This window comes from Sapajus apella, unplaced genomic scaffold, assembly GCF_009761245.1.
Source record: "Sapajus apella isolate SASKATOON/1434 unplaced genomic scaffold, GSC_monkey_1.0 scaffold74, whole genome shotgun sequence".
Taxonomy (NCBI): Eukaryota; Metazoa; Chordata; class Mammalia; order Primates; family Cebidae; genus Sapajus; species Sapajus apella.
The window spans coordinates 3,306,483-3,322,326 of record NW_022437014.1 but is presented as its reverse complement, the minus strand read 5'-3'; the positions used below and the strand labels follow the sequence as shown (position 1 = coordinate 3,322,326).

General features: G+C 42.6%; 1 pseudogene; it reads right to left on the bottom strand.

Moving 5' to 3' along the window:
* Positions 1-7,353: 7,353 nt before the first annotated feature.
* LOC116532034 lies at positions 7,354-8,211 on the bottom strand (annotated as a pseudogene).
* Between the last annotated feature and the right edge of the window lie 7,633 nt (positions 8,212-15,844).

Sequence of the window (15,844 nt, the reverse complement as noted above, 5' to 3'; positions counted from 1 at the left end):
AGGTGACAGGTAAAAATAAATCCTCTGGGTGTTATGGTAGAAGTCGTCAAACCAGTGTCAGTCAAGAAATCCAGTCCCCAATCCTGTACTTAAAGTTTAATGATGGGTTCAGGGGTACAGCTGAGGATCAGCCAACCTCATCAATTAATAGGGTATTGTCTCTCAGAAGGGGAAAATGAATTTCTGAGGATGGTGGGTTCTAGGGCCCCCACTTTTTCTTTCTTCCTCATCTTTGTTTTAAGTACAGGACCATTGTTTTTCCAGTGTCCTGGCTTTTTAAATATCTGCAGACATCTGGAGGCAAGGAAGGCATGGTGGTTGGGAAGAAAAATGTGGAGATTTTGAGTTACTCTTAGAGCCGTAGCTTTGTTTCTGTAATACTTGATTTTGGAGGCAGAGCTGTTGGTTTTAATTTTTTTCCTCTTGTTTTCTGCAAGCTATTTTCAAAGGATTGCATAGCTGCTTCTATAAAAACACTCAGAGACTGACTCACCCAGGCAGCCACACTATTTTGAATTTCCCTCTTTATACAGTCCAACCGAGCCAGAAATTAAAAGATTTCTATGTTCTGAGGCTTCCTGGTTGAATGCAGTGTGGCTTTTAAAAGTTTGAGTGAAGTATTCCATAAAGTCCTTAGGAGATACTCCTTCCTTTGAGTGCATGCTTCAACCTGAGACCAATTCACCTTAGGGAGAAAGGACTCTTTCATCACCTCCATTAGGCATTGAATACTGGCCTCTAGCTGAGCCATTTCCTGGTCACTTGCAGTAGGTTCTAGAAGTAGTTCCAGCTCCCTATTTCCTGGGTGGAATTGGGGGGGGGAAGAATTGGTTCCCCTAGAGTCCGTCTGGCCTGTCTAATAACTACAGTATGATCACGGGTGGGAAGAAAACATCTTAGTAGCCAGTTGAGGCTCCTGTGAGTGGGATTATGAATGGCTACCAATCCTTCTAACTCCTTTAAATGTGATAGAATCTTCTGAAAGTGGGGACAAAAGGGCTTTGTAATTTAAAAGATCTGCTGGATGCGGTGGTTCATGCCTGTAATCCCAGCACTTTGGGAGGCGAGCGGGTGGATCACCTCAGGTCAGGAGTTAGAGACTAGCCTGACCAACATGGAGAAACCCCATCTCTACTAAAAATTAAAAAAAAAAAAAAATTAGCTGGGCGTTGTGGAGCATGCCTATATTCCCATCTACTTGGGAGGCTAAGGCTGGAGAATCACTTGAACGGGAGGCAGAGGTTGTGGTGAGCTGATTGCACTCCAGCCTGGGCCACAAGAGCAAAACGTATCAAAAAAACAAAAAACAAAAATAATTTAAAAGGTCTGCTGTTATACGCCATCAACCTAAATGTCCATCAACAGATGAATGGATAAAGAAAATGTGTTATATATACACAAGTGGAGTACTACTCAGCCATAAAAAAATGGACCCCTGTCATTTACTGCCACATGGGTGGAACTGGAGGTCATGATGTTAAGTGAGATAAGCCAGGCACAAAAAGACAAGTATTGTATGTTCTTATATTTTGGGGCTAAAAAATTTGATCACATGAAGGTAGAGTGTGAAAAGATAAATAACAGAGACTGGCAAGGGTGAGTGGGAAGAAGAGGGATGATGAAGAGAAGTGGGTTAAAGAGTACCAACACACAATTAGAAGGAGGAAATTCAAGGTTTGATAGCAGAGTAGGGTGAGTATATTTAGGAAAAATGTATTGTACTCAGGAGATGGACACCCTAAATACTGACTTGATCACCATGCATAAAATATGCATAACAAAATTTCACACTGTCCCATACATTTGTACTCATAAAGAAATATTTAGGCCAGTCACGGTGGCTCATGCCTGTAATCCCAGAACTTTGGGAGGCCAAGGTGGGCAGATCACCCAAGGTCAGGAGTTCAAGACCAGCCTGGCCAACATGGTGAAACCCTATCTCTACTAAAAATACAAAATTAGCCGGATGTGGTGGCATGTGCCTGTAATCCCAGCTACTCAGGAGTCTGAGGCAGGAGAATCACTTGAACCCGGGAGGCGGAGGTTGTAGTGAGCCAAGATTTTACCACTGCACTCCAGCCTGGGCAACAAGAGTGAAACTGTCTCAAAAAATATTTTTTTAATAAAATGAAGTGTCTACTGCTGCCTGGAGACATAAATTCTTTGTGGTGGGGATCCAGTATAACATTCACAGGGAGGCATGGCACAGGAAGGTCCGGAGTTGATGGAGTTTGATTGCAGAGCCCTGGGAAGTAGGAGAAGCCTTCCTGGAGCCCAGGCCTGACTTACTTCCTGGCTCTCAGCATTTACACGGCAACCTCTATACACCAGGCCTGGAGATCAGGCCAGAGTGTGCTCTGTAAATCTTCCCAGGAAAGGGAAGTTAAAGCAGGCAGCTGAATGTTTAAGGGATTTTCTAAAAAGTTGGAAAAGTTTTAAGAGTTAAAGGATTTTGCTGAGAAGATGGGGCCATATTTTGAGGAGTGGGATTCAAGCCAGGGGCTAGAGATCCCAAAGATCTTCTGGAGGAGCAGGGACAGGGATTTGGGGGTCAAGGCAAGTACAGGTGGACGGAGAAGGAGGATTTGTAGTGGGTATGGACTTTAACTTTTGTTCTAATCTGTTCTTCCTTAAAGCTAGCTGTTACACTCCTCTGTGTCCCCTTTACAATGTGATCTTCCCATAGGTACCAATAGGACAGTTTTTTTGGATGAGAAAATTTTTTTCAAATAGGGAAGTTTTTCCAGTTCAAAGGATCCATCATCTGGCCATTGACAAATAGGATCTCCAAGAATGTGTTTATTCCAATAGCAACTCAAACCAATAAGCCTTTTCATGGAAAGACTGGGAAATAACTTTCCAGACTTAGAATAAATCTTTACCATGGATGCAAGAGGCATCCCTGCAGTGAGTGAAGATGATGCACCCACATGATCCGAATAAGTTCACGCCCAGAGGTGGCCTAAGAAAGCAAAGACCTTTGCTATCACCATCCGTGAGAATCATGATTGTGGAAATGGTGTCTCTGATTTTTCACAAGACGTGAGACACCTCCAGCCACAGACCCACTAATCAGTCACACCAGGTGGGCAATCCTAGGATGGGATATTCCCAGTACTAATAAGACAAAGAAGGTTGAAACAGCAAAGGCCCTTATGGACTGGGACCTCTCCTGGAAGCTGGCATGCTCAAACAAAGAGAATGCTACCCATCATCACATGTCTCAGCCTCCCAGACTGTAGGCTGGCCACCTGACGCAAGGCAAGCCAACACCTACTCCCATGAGCTAGTGGGGCCCAGAGAGAATATTCTCACTGGCCACAAAGCCAAGCTTTCAGGACATAAAACAAGTGAAAGAAAAACCTCATCTTGTTTTTGCTTTACCAGTCTGGTGAGAAGTGTACACTCACCAGTCCACGATGCCAGCTCTAGCACAGGACTATAGGCCCCAGTCCTGGATTCCCCCTTACAGCATATGACACAAAAAGTAAAGACAAAGGAAAACAACGACCATCTCTAGGAAGAATGGGACCAAACAAAACAGGAATACTTGAAACAGAAAATGCCAAAGTTGCCATACCCAAAGAATGACTTCACATAAATATTTTCTCCTGCTAATCTAAGTGTAGAAAGATAAAAAGACAAGAGACTCATCAGTCTTCCTTCAACCAGACCCTGCAGGCAGAGATCTAGGACACTGAAGTGGTAAAAATTTCTACCTTCTGCTGGCTTTTGTCAAAGGTCTCAAGATCTCTTAGCTCCAGTAGCCAAGGCAAGCAGTGAAATTCCCTCCTCATCACCAGAACTGTTGGGGAGGAAAAAATTCTCCTCTACCCTCTAGGGTCTCCAATAGTCCTACTAATTAAACTGACAAGACACTGTAATAGGATACAAGTTTTATTAAATTTTTACATGCACATGGAGCCCTTCACGAGTGAACGAAGACCCAAAGAAGTGAACAGAGTAGAAAGCTTTTATACCTTCTAGTCAAAGCAATGATAAGTTCCTAAAGTGATGATCAGGCAAAGGGGTTTGGGGTAGGGACAGTAAATTGTGGGGAAGTGATGAGGACGTATATGGAGAGGGAGATAAAACTAGCGGATTGCTTTAGTAAGTTTATACGGATCCATTTCGATGCTGATTCCGTCTCTGGTATTAAGGATGTTTTTCTCTTCCTTGTACAGGGAGGGCTCCTTTCTTATGGGGAATTTTATGACCTATTCTTACGTAGAAAAGGGTAGATGAGAGAGCCCTTCCTGCCTCTGCTGTTTTTCAAGTGCCTTCAGCTCCAAATAAACAACATGCCAAAGCAGCATATGTGTTTGGGGTGACATGTCCTTAACTTATTTACTAAGTACTCCTCAACTTAAGAGGATGCCTTTTCCCCACTCAACCATTCCAACCTAAGAATAAGATATAACCCCCAGCTGGGTGAAACAAAACTAAATTTCAGGAAAGCAGAGCCCAAATAGTCTAACCAAGGCTGGGCATGGTGGTTCGTGACTGTAATCCCAACACTCTGGGAGGCTGAGGTGGGAGGATTGCTTTGAGTCCAGGAATTCGAGACCAGCCTGAACAACACAGGGAGAAAAATAAAAATAAAACATCTCTACAAAAAAAAAATAATAAAACAATTAGCTGGCCGTGTGGTCCCAGCTACTTGGGAGGCTGAGGTGGGAGAATCACTTGAGGCTGGGAGGTAGAGGCTGCAGTGAGCGATGATTGCAACACTGCACTCCAGCCTGGTGACAGACTGAGACTATGTCTCAAGAAAAAAAAAAAGACCAGGTGAGGTGACTCACACCTATAATCCCAGCACTTTGGGAGGCCAAGGAGAGAGGACCACTTAAGACCAGGAGTTTCAGACAAGCCTGAGCTACATAGCAAGACCCTGTCTCTACAAAAAAAAAAAAAAAAAAAATTAGCTGGGTGTGGTAGGCATGGTCCCACCTACGTGGAGGCTGAAGCAGAAGGATCACTTAAGCCCAGGAGTTCGAGACTAGCCTGGGCAATGTGGCAAGACCCCATCTCTACCAAAAAAAATACAACAATTAGCCAGGCATGGTGGCGTGCGCATATAGTCCCAGCTCTTTGGGAGGCTGAGGAGGGAGGATCACTGGAGCCTGGGAGGTCAAGGCTGCAGTGAGCCAAGATTGTACCATTGCACTCCAGCTTGGGTGACAAAGCGAAACCCTGTCTCAAATAAAGTGGTGTAGGAGACCAGAATATAACATCTGCAGTATGGCTGTAGGAGACCAGAATGTGCCATCCCAAAATATGCCTTTTTGGCACAAGGACTATTTTGAGCAACAGCAAAGGACTAGCTCTGAAAACAAATTACCGTTTCATAAGGAAAATATAAAGGAAATCTTCATTTGTAAGGATGTCTTCTCTCTGTACCAGGAAGAGGGTAACTCTGAATCACAAAAGACTCTTGTCAATGGAGAAGGCACCAACTTCAATCCACGTAACAAACCTTACCCTAGTTTACCCATGCTTTCCCTGGCTACCTCTCCATAACTGGCCCTCCCCACACCTGTTTGTTTCAGTGGACTGTAGTATATAATAAGGCTGAATTCAAAGCCACTTCTTGAGATTTACTCATTTCTTTGTGTATCTCCCATGAATAACTGAGGTATACATATTAACTTCTGTTTTTCTCTTGTTAATCTGTCTTTCATTCCAAGAATCTCACCAAGAACTATGAAAGGTAGAGAAAACTATTTTTCCTCCCCTACAATAGACACTTGTGAGAACTAGATGAAGATGATATAATGACAAATTTTGTCTCTGAAGTAGAAAGTGCAACAAATTGAACAGAAAAATATTCAAGAGAAAATCCCTGAAACAAAGAAAAGTATATCTGCAGAATTAAAGAACATGTTGTGTTTCAAAACACTTCAACACGGAACATTCAATACTGAGACATATCATGACCTACCCATTGAAATTCAAAAATAAAGAATTCTTCAGTCATTCAGACAAATAATAACACATTATTTGCAGGGGACAGGCTGACCTCAGAACTTAACGGTGGAAGACAGTGGAGCAATGGCTAACGGAGTATAACCCAAGGATCTTAGCCAAATAAATTCCGGCACTTGGAATAGTGGGCTTTCCCATACAAGAAAAAAATCAGGAAACACAGCAGCCATGAGCCTGTCTCAGAAAAACTCCTTGATATCCTGGCAATTAAAGGAAGACTTTGAGAAAAAAAAATAAAGGAGCAGAAGCCTTATAAAAGGTTTTGGTGGGCCAGGTGTGGTGGCTCATGCATGTAAGCCCAGCACTTTGGGAGGCCAAGGCAGGTGGATCACAAGGTCAGGAGTTCAAGACCAGCCTGGACAAGACAGTGAAACCCCATCTCTACTAAAACTACAAAAATAAACCAGGCTTGGTGGTGGGTGCCTATAATCCCAGTTACTCGGGAAGCTGAGGCAGGAGAATCACTTGAACCCGGGGAGCAGAGTTTGCAGTAAGCTGAGATCGCGCCACTGCACTCCAGCCTGGGCAACAGAGCAAGACTCCATCTCAAAAAAATAAATAAATAAATAAAAGGTTTTGGTGAACACCAAATCAATTTAAATATAGATCAATCCAAAACTGTTGGACTATCACTGAAGACAATGTTAGTGTTATAAACTTATCAAAATAAAAAATTATATGGCAGTTGAGGAGAGGGGAATGTGAGGAGGGAAAGGTATAATAATCCTCATTTTTTGTAGAGGTCAATCAGTGTATAAAATTGAAATGTGTGGTCCACAAAAAAACACCATTACTTGCAAAATTTCTTTATTTTACAAAGAAATTTTAAGAGCTAATATTATACAGAAAAAAATTTTACTTGAAATCCAGCCTATGTAACAAACCTGTATATTCAGCACATGTATCCCAGTACTCAAATGAAAATTTAAAAAACATAAACCTAGTAATTTTTTTCCACTTCAATTTGTTTTATATTTAGTCCAAGTTGTTTTCTTCTATGAAATCCAAGTAAAACTATATTGAATATTGTTTGATAGCAAAAGAGCCTTAACATGTGACAATGTCGTACCCATGGGGTTAGAGAAATGTAGGTGAATATGAAATATTGTTGACCCCCCATGGACATTTATTTCATTGTTTTCATATCTATTAAGCCATTAGCTTCAAATTATGCCTTACATGGGTACATATATTTGCTAAAACTCATCAAATTATACACCAAAAATGGGTAGGCTTTTTTTTGGCATATATATTAATTTACTTTATTAAATCTTCCTAATGTTCTTTAAGCAACAAGCCAGACGAGTAGGCTACAATGAAGAAATTTTATTTGGGAGAATTAAGAAACCACTATGATACTTCCAAGTATTATCTTCAGTGATGCTTCTTTTCTTTATGCAGGGACTTCAAGTGATATTCAGCTTCTACAGCTACCACAAATGCAACAAATCCCCATATGAATCCTTCTAATAATGCACCAAGAAAGGAACCATTGTTTGCAAAGCCACCCATGTATCTCCAAGCTTCCGTACAGCCTCATAGATCCCTTAGCCCATGTGCAGCCAGTTTCTTCTGGACAGCTTCTAATGGTGTCCCTTCTATCTTCCATTGTTTATAATCTGGAAATTCCATTTTACTCTGTCCATGTTCATGTCCAGGGACCATGTCTGACGGCAATCTGACCTCTCAAGACACTCGACTTTGTAACCGGAGCCAATCCGGGCATGTTTTATTATATGTATGTTTACATCGATAAAGTTTATTTAAAAGATTATTAAAATTATGCCCCATTGGAGCCTATAGAGGGTCAGGAATGAAGTGAAGGTGAGCGGGCACAGCCTACTCTCCTCCATCTCCATTGAATTAACCTGGGCAGCTAGACACTAATTTGTTTTACCTAAAGACCTTCAACATAGGGTCTCATCGCTTTAAGGGGCAGGGAAGAACACAGCTGTTTTAAGAGTAGATGTTGATTGACCTGCCTATAAACATAAATTGTATACAGCTGAAGACAGTGAGGAGGTGGAACAAGCTGACAAAATCATTCCAGTGACTTAAAGGTAAACTAACACTTGAGACAAACAATACTTCTAAATGACACACCCATTTCTGCTTTCCAGAGTGGCTTTAACCCAGTCCTTCATGGACAGATGGAGATGGTCTCCAGATGGGGTGTGGTGCTTCTGGGTCTGTGAATGGAGCTTCTTGGGCCTGGAACAGCCCCCAGCTGACTCAGCCTCCACGGAGGCGTCCCCTAGCTCTGCTCCAGTTACAAGCAGGCCCAAGGGAGGGAGGGGCTGGCTGGGGGCCTTCCGGCACAAAACCTTTTCAATTTTCCGCCTCAAGTCTGCAATGTTTTGGCAGCTACAGGACCTCTTTCTCCTTCCTTTCAACTCGCCTGGCTCTTTGAGCCACAGGGGAGACCCAAAACCCTGAAGAACATCCCGGAATGCAAAGCATTTGCAGTGAGTCACAGCTGCAGAGGTGCCAGCAAGAGCTGTTCCAGACTTAAGTAAGAGAGGGAAGTGGGGAGGAAAGGTCAGTGGCCTCAGCTGCAGAGTTATGTCAAAGGCTGGTCCCAGGAAAGAAGCAGTAGCACTGGCTGGAACAAGGAAAATAGTGAGAATATAGCTGCGTGGGGACCACTCCTCTGAAGCTTCCCCACCTGCTTTGCATGGGGCTGTCAGCCCTACTAGCCGCATTCTCTAAATTCTAAAAATTCTCACAGGGATAAAAACTTGCTGGATGATAGAGGATTGTAAGTTGGCATTTGGAAAATGATCCCTGACAGCCTTCTAACCAACAATCATAAAGGGCTGAGCCCACTGGGCTTTGCAACACACTATTTTAAGATGTACTTTAAAAATGCAGTGGGCGTTCTCTCCTTTTGCACCCACAGAGGGGCATTCACGGGCTCTTTCTTGCCTAAAAAGCACGCCTCCCTTTTAAGTCCTGGAGAGAGCCTTTGGGTGTCAAAACATTACTTCCTTTTCATTTTTATATTAACAATTGTGAATAGAGGATATATTCATAATATTCACCCAAAATATTCAAAAAACTGTAAAAGAAAAACCGTCTAACTTCTGTTTTTCCCAGCCACCTAGTTCTTCCTGGAAGCAAGTTGCTTGTGTATTTTTCCAGAAATATTCTTTGCATGTATAAGCATGTGTGGTATATGTAATCGTTTTTGTACAAATAGCATTACACAATATTCTCCCCTTTGTTTTTCTAAACCATGTCAGTACAAACAGGACTGCCTTGTTTATTTGTTCATTTTCACTAGGTATTTAAACAATACCCTGTTCATATACATGTTGGTTATTTCCCATCTTTTCCTATTACAGTCTGTACTTCAGTGCCAATCTTTTAAAAGATATCATGTGTAGGTAAAATTTCTAGAGGTGGGATTTCTATGTCAAATTTGGATATTTTGATAGATATTTTGTCAAATTGACCTCCATAGAGATTGTACCAATTTATACTCACAGGTATGAGAGCACCTATTTCTGGCCTAGTGTGGTGGCTCACACCTGTAATCCCAGCACTTTGGGAGGCTGAGGTGGGGGGGATCGCCTGAGGTCAGGTTCAAGTCCAGCCTGATCAACATAGCAAAACCCCATCTCTACTAATAATACAAAAAAAAAAAAAATTAGCTGGGTGTGATGGCACATACCTGTAGTCCCAGCAAGTCTGGAGGCTGAGGCAGGAGAATTGCTTCATCCTGGGAAATGGAGGATGCGGTGAGCCAAGATTGTACCACTGCACTCCAGCCTGGGTAACAGAGTGAAACTGTGCTTCAAAAAAAAGAAGAAAAAGAGAGGGCCTGTTTCCCCATCCCTTTGCACAGAATATTCCTACTTGTTTTTACCTATCCCAATTGATAGGTTAAAAAAAGTTACCTTATCATAATTTTAACTTGGTTTCATCTTTATCAAATGTTGAGCATCTTTGCCTATGTTTGAGAGCCACTTGCGTGTTCTGCTCTGTCAACCACGTTCTCCGCCTGCTTTCCGTCGCATTGCTGTTTGTTCTGACTTGTTGAACTCTACGTATCAGGGAAAATCGTGTTTTGTCAATGTACATGTAGGAAGGTTTTCTTCCCAGTTTTTTCTTCCTTCCATACTTACAGCGTTTGTTTTATACAGAATTCTTTTTAGTTTCATGTTGTTAAATTTACCTTTTCATTCTTGGCCTCTAGAAAGTTTGTCATTTAGATAGTATTTCCCTTGAAATTATGAAAAAAATTTCCCAATATGTTCTACTTAAAGATGATTTTGTGTTCAGCATTTATATCTGTGATCCAGCCAGACTTTATTATAGTGGTGAGATGAGTAGGGCTCTATTGATATATTTTTCCAGCTGGTTCTCCAGTAGATTCAACCCCATTTATGCGGCCAGGAATTCAGGCACAGGTTAGCAGGATCCTCTGTTTTAGAGTCTTTCACAAAACTGCAATGACAGTGTCACCCAATCCAGGGGCTTCATTGAAGGCTCAACTGGAGGAGGACTTGCCTTTAAGTTCACATGGCTGTTGGCAGGATTCCGTTCATTGTTGCTTGTCAGGTGGAGGGGCTCAGCTTCTTCCTCGCCTTCTCCCAGGGGGCACCCTAAGTTTCTTGCCACATGGGACTCTCCGCATTGGCAGCTTACTTCATCAAAGCCAGCAGGAGTGAAATCAATTGAGTCTACTGGCAAGGTGGAAGTTACCGTCTTACCTAAAGTAATCACAAAAGTGACATTCTATCTCCTATACCATATTCTGTTGGTAGAAGCAAGTCACAAGTTCCGCTCCCACTCAAGGGGAGGAGACTATACAAGGTGAGAATGCTAGGAGGTGAGTATATCAGTCTATTTTCGCACTGCTATAAAGAACTTCCCTGAGACTGGGTAATTTATAAAGGAAAGAGGTTTAATTGACTCACAGTTCCCATGGTCCAATCACCTTCCACCAGGACTTTCCCTTGACACTGGTGGATTAAAATTCGAGATGAGATTTGGGTGGGGGCGCAGAGCCTAACCATATCAGTGGGGCTTATTGGGGGCTGTCTAGCTTGTCTGCCATAGTCTACACTCTGGCCGCCAATGATCCATCTTCTTCCCATGTGCAAAATACATCTATCCCATATCAAGTCCTCCAAAAGTCTCATTTCATTACAGGATCACTTTGAAGGCCAAAACCTCATCATCTAAATCAGACCCAGGTGTATGGATGAGGCTCCTCAGGTGTAACTCACTAAGTCCAGCTCCTGGAGCGCAATTCCTCTTCATCTGTGGACCTGCAAAACTAATGATACAAGTTGCCTGCCCTTCACACCCAGTGTATAATGGTGGGACAGGAGAAGGATAGCAGCTAGAGGCATTCCTGTTCAAAAGGAAGAAAACGGGAGGTACACAGGAGTCACTTTTTGATGGCTACACACAGATTTAGGTTTGTTCAAAATTTCCATAGCTCACTTGCAGTATTACTCTATTTCGTCCATTTGTTTTATCTTTTTCTTGCTTCTCTCCTTTTACACAGAATTCCTTTTGTGTTTTTCTCCTTTTAATCATCATCATCCTTTTCCTTCTTTTTTTTTTTATTTTTGGGGGGACAGGAGTTCACTATGCTTCCCAGGTTGATTTCTCAACTCCTGGGCTCAAGTGATCCTCCCACCTCTGCCTCCCAAAATGCTGAGATTACAGGTGCGAGCCACCATGCCCAGCCAATCACCATTGTCATCACTTTGTGCTTACCAAGTTCTAGGTACCTTTCTAACTGCTTTACGTGTATTAACTTATTTAACCCTCACAACAAGTCTATGAGTGTAGGTATTATTTTTATTCTATTTTTACATAAGAGCAAACGGAAGTAGAGAGAAGTTAAATAACTCTCCTATAATGTACAACTAGTAAGGGCAGAACCAGACATGAGATGAGCATTCCCAGAAGAGCAATGGGTAGGGGGTTTCAATGAAGGAGGAGCTAAACTGGCATTGTCTGCTGACAAAAATTCTTCTTGGTTCCTTATAACACAAGGGTGTGGGTGTGTGTTGTGTATGTGTGATGCTTTTTCTGTTCTGTTCCCTAGTCAGCAATAATCAACAACTGTGAGACTGTTCACAAGTCACAGGTCGTTTTTTTCTACTTTGCTTCCCTGCCAGACTGTTTCCTACAACTATAGCAAGATAGTGTGCTTCTTCATTTAACCCCACCTCCCCCTGCCACTCCTCAGTGCCCCCTGGAAACTCCTGCAGCCAGCCTAAGCACCCTGTTCCCATCGGTTCTAACCAGGGAGTGTTGAGTGCCCGTCATGATACACCATGTGGGAGAATGTGTCTGAGACCCAGGCTGCAGGTTCCCTCCTGGGGTCTTCACCAGCCCTCACTGATCTTTACTGCAAGACTTTCCTCATTATTCTAGATCAGGGTTTGTAGGTGTCCTTTATGGTTCTCCTTTCCCTCCTTCCTAACAGAACCTCAGCTTCATTCATGCATCCAGCACTTCCACATGAATCTTCAGCAGCCCAGGAGATTCAGGGGAAGAATGCTATACAGGTATTGATCGACTTACGACCTATGCAACTTACGACCATTCGACTTTACGACCACAGTCGCTGGCCACGACTGCTCCGTGTCTGGCAGCGCAAACGTTGCCCAGCTGGGCGTACGACAGTGCGGACCAGCTTCTGGCAGCACTACCATCTCCGCGTGCATATAGCCTACTCAACTTACGACCAAATCGTGTTACAACCGGTCTGTCGGAACCAATCGTGGTTTAAGTCGAGCACTAGCTGTATCGCGATTCCCACTCAAGGTGTGGGCTCCTATTGGCCTCATTTCAGTAATTCCTTCTTCCCCCTTTTGCCAGTGTTCAGTCATCTAGATTTGAACAAAACAGCACATGGCATTCCCTTTGGTGAGAGTTAAGGATCCAGGGGCCGGCATGTGAACTAAATTGGTCCACCAGGATGTTTACTTGCTCTCTCACCTAGTGGATACAGATAAGGACTTATGCAGCCAAAATTTTTATGGGTCATGATAGAAAGACAAAGGGAACCAGCCTTCAGATGAATCCTATGGACAACAGCAAAGAGAGGCAGGAAAACTGGGGTTGATGGATGCTATTGTTGAGCCTGTCAATCTTTGGACTTCTTATATGAATTGATACATTTCCTTGTTTCAGAAACCAATCTGAGTCAGTTTCTGTGTTTTTCTTAATTTAGCTTTTTTTGTTGTAACTTCTATATTGGATTAATTACAATCATTTATTTTTAAGGATGTTCAAAACTAGTAGCTCTAATTACCTTTAAGAATTCTTTTCATCCAGGACTTTATCAAAAGGTGTGATTAGCTTCAAAACAGAGAGCAACAGCATTGCCCGGGAAAAGCGCACCCTTGCAGTAATTGTCATACCCCAGAAGCAGGGGCAGCCCACAATATTGCTTTCGGATACCCCTCCTTAGACTCCCCTCCTCCTGTCCTGTTTGTCTGTTTGCATGTCTGTCATCCACCACTGGAGTGTGTGGAGTTCTCAGGGGTGGAAATGGGCTCCTCCCCACCCAACATCTTACTATAGTGCCTGCCTGTTACTTAAAAATGAACAGATAAATACCAGGTGTAGCACCCAATGTTTCTTTCCAAATTTCACAGTGATTCCAAAGGCCCTTAGGATGCCTTAGGGATAAAAACTGAAATCAAAGTGGCATCCCAAGTAAGTAAATGAAGGCTGGGTGGAGTAGAGACTTCTCTGTATATTCTTTCTGTGGAGGGCAGAAGGAAATGTTACAACAGAGTCCCCTCCACTCCCAGTTTAATTACTCTTTGTGTTGTATGTGCTAAATTTGTTGTATGTTGTTTGCATCGAAAAGTCTGAGTGGTCCTTAGTACTCTTCTTCCTGCAATGAAAAGTAAAGAAGCTTTTGTGCTTCAGGCCCAGCACAGAGGATTGATTTAAGTGAACCCTAAGGAGGATGGCAGAGTGGCTGGGGCTTGGAACAAGGCATTTCCTCATGGCAGGGTAGCTGGGAAGGGGTAGTTTTAACAGGCTTTCTGGAAGTGACAAAGACGGGATTCCATTTGCACACAGATGAAATGATGGATTTTGAGTGAGCCCCAAATCCAATGACTCGTACCCTTATAAGAGGAGATGGAGATTTGAAACGCAGATACACATAAAGAGAAGTTTGTGTGAAGGTGGAGGCAGTAATTGGAGTTTTGCTGCCACCAACCAATGAACACCCAAAGCCACCAGAAGCTGAAAGAGGCAAGGAAGAATCCTCCTGTCAGGCTTCAGAGAGAGCAGGGCCCTGCCAACACCTTCATTTCACACTTCTGGCCTCCAGAGCCATGAAAGAATGCATTTCGGTGGTTTTAAATCACCCATTTCATGGTGATTTGTTAAGGCAGCCTTAGCAAACTAACGTAGGATACATTCGTATCAGAGACTCCCATCCCTTGGGCCTCTGATTATAAGTGATCAAGAAGGATCACTTCCATAACTTACCTAACAATTGATGATTCAGACCATTTTTCATATTGCTAACTGCATGTGTAACTTTTTAAAAATAACCTGCAAAATAAATAAATAAATAAAAATAAAAATAACCTGCAGGCCAGGCACAGTGGTTTATGCCTGTGATCCCAACATTTTGGGAGACCCAGGCAGGAGGATTGCTTGAGGACTGCTTGAGTTCGAGACCAGCCTGGCCAACATGAGGCCAAGATGGGATGAAACCCCATCTCCACTAAAAATACAAAAAATTATCTCATGCCTGTAATCCCAGCTACTTGGGAAGCTGAGGCAGGAGAACTGGTTGAACTGGGAGGCAGAGGTTGCAGCAAACCAAGATTGTGCCACTGCACTCCAGCGTGGGTGACACAGCAAAACGCTGTCTCCAAAAAAAATTAAAAATTAGCTCAGCACGGTGCTGTGCACCTGTGGCCCCAGCTACTCAGGAGGCTGAGGGAGAAGGTTCGCTTGACCCTGGGAGGTGAAGGCTGCAGTGAGCCATGATAGTGCCACTGCACTCCAGCCTCTGCTACACAACTGTCTAGTGCATTTGGCCATGTCTTAAAAAATAAAATTAAAAAATAAAACCCTGCCTATATTATAAATGCTTAGAATTATCTCTAAATTCAGAGTGTACAAGAAGGAGCATCATTTGATACCTCTGGTGATAGGGACTAGATCAGAGGAACAAAAGTAAAGGAGAAACATTTTAAAATATATACCCTCGCACTGTTTACGTTTTTTTAATCTTGTGCCTTTCTTTTCTTAAACACACACAAACACACAGTTAAAGAAAAAAAATAGCATGGCATTCCTATTGCTGCTTCTTTATTTATTTATTTTTTTAAAGATAGGTTTTCACCATGTTGGCCAGGCTGGTCTTGAACTCCTGACCTCTAGTGATCCGCCCACCTTGGCTTCCCAAAGTGCTCGGGTTACAGGCATGAGCCACCACGCCCAGCCTTCCTATTGCTTCCATAAGCTGTGATGTACTTGCCACAGAGTTACATAAAAGTATCTTTTAATCACCAATTGCTTAATCAAAACCAAACTATTAATTTGTTTATATAAAGAATGATGATATTACTATTAACAGTTTGGCAAACACCTATAAAATGCTTTGTTATGTCACTACTGCCTGAAACCTGTTTGCAAACCAAATATGTTCTTTCTTCACTTGCTTCATTTCTTTGTTATAACTTTGTTTGAATTGTTAGGGTATGTTTGTACCTTCTGTAACGTGCTTGAATAAAAATGAAGGCAGGCTGTAATGATTGTTACAACTAGTCTGCTTTAAAAAAAAAAAAATGGGAGGATCCCAGGACATAGGCCATTTTGGGTTGCTTATTGTTTTTTTACCAAATGGAAAGCT